The sequence below is a fragment of the Gavialis gangeticus genome, unplaced genomic scaffold (assembly GCF_001723915.1).
Source record: "Gavialis gangeticus isolate Ggan-Ray unplaced genomic scaffold, GavGan_comp1, whole genome shotgun sequence".
Taxonomy (NCBI): domain Eukaryota; kingdom Metazoa; phylum Chordata; order Crocodylia; family Gavialidae; genus Gavialis; species Gavialis gangeticus.
Genome location: NW_017729032.1, coordinates 114,752,945 through 114,754,380, shown reverse-complemented (window position 1 = coordinate 114,754,380; position 1,436 = coordinate 114,752,945). Strand labels below are relative to the sequence as shown.

Below are 1,436 nucleotides of genomic sequence, written 5' to 3'. Positions count from 1 at the left end.
TCCTGCAGGGGTCCCACATTACCCGGCACCTTCTTCATCCTCCCAATATATTTGAAAAAGGACTTTTTGTTATCCTTAATCTTGGACGCTAGTCCGAGCTCCATGTCCGCCTTGGCCTTCCTAACAGCTCGCCTACAGGCCCGAGCTGAGGAGGTATACTCCTCTTTGGAGATTTCACCCCCCTTCCACCGGGTGTACAACAGTTCCTGTTGCCTGTTGCCTCCCCGCTCTTCCTGCAGGCCTGTCTCCTATGCTGCCACTCAGCCCATGGTGGCCAGGCCAAGGGGGTGTGTGGCTCCTGGATGACTGGGGTAAGGAGCTGCCCAGGCACCCACCCTCCCCACAGGTGACCTTTCTGGGGAGGCACCCCAGAGCAAGCCCCCTCCCATGCTACTGTGCAGTAACTAATCACAAGTAAATTTGATACTTTTATTTGTAGGGATCAAATTTCCTTGCAATTACAGGTTTTTACTGAGCAGGAAGCATGCACATATGTAGATGCACATGCTTACTGTGCAGTAAACTACATTACTGTGCAGTTAAGTGTCTTGTGTAGATATGCCCTGTGATACAATGTATCACAGGAAAGCAACTGTAACAAAAATATATGATAAAATATTAAATGTTATATTAATATATAAAATACAGTTTCATAGTTTCATAGTGCTTAGGGTCAGAAGGGTCCTAAACAGATCATCAGGTCCAACCACCTGCCCGAGGCAGAAATGAGTGCTGGGGTCATAACACCCCAGCAAATATCTATCCAGCCTTCTCTTGAAGACCTCCAAGGTAGAGAGCACCAACTCCTTTGGGAGTCCCTTCCAAGTGATAGGATCTTGAAGGAATCCTGTGAACTTATCTTTAATTCCTTCTTGTCTGTGCCCTGGTTAAAGATAAACAGTTGCACCCCAGATGGGACTTGAACCCACAATCCCTGGCTTAGAAAGCCAGTGCCTTATCCATTGGGCCACTGGGGTTCCTTAGGCAATAGCTTTCCCCTTGGTGGACTGTTTATAATAAGAATATATTATTAAACATTAATTATTACATTAAGATAGATAGATATGCACAATCCCTCACAGTCAAACATGACTGTCTTTCATGATTGCTTTATCTGCGGGTCTGAAGTCTGAAGATGGCTGCCAAGGCCAATCTGGGACAAATAATTCAACAGACTCTGTTGCAACTTGGGAATTTGTTTCCATGTGGGATGGATAGCTCTAGATTCTCCATTAGCCTGTAACACTGTTTCTGCCACTCCTTTTCCATCTCCTGTTGTCATTATAAGGTTTCAAAGTACTGAAATCCTTGCAGTATACTCTTTCTTTGTTGGGAGTAGTCCTGGGTGATAGTTGATGGGGATGTTACTTTAAAAAAAACAGTATATGTTACAACAGAAGAAGGGAAATGCATGAAAAAGGAATAGCAAATTACAC

The 1,436-nt window shown here is 44.5% G+C and overlaps 1 non-coding gene across 1 annotated transcript; it reads right to left on the bottom strand.

Moving 5' to 3' along the window:
- Positions 1–904: 904 nt before the first annotated feature.
- Positions 905–977, bottom strand: TRNAR-UCU. The gene has a single exon. It is a non-coding gene; the product is annotated as a tRNA-Arg (tRNA).
- Between the last annotated feature and the right edge of the window lie 459 nt (positions 978–1,436).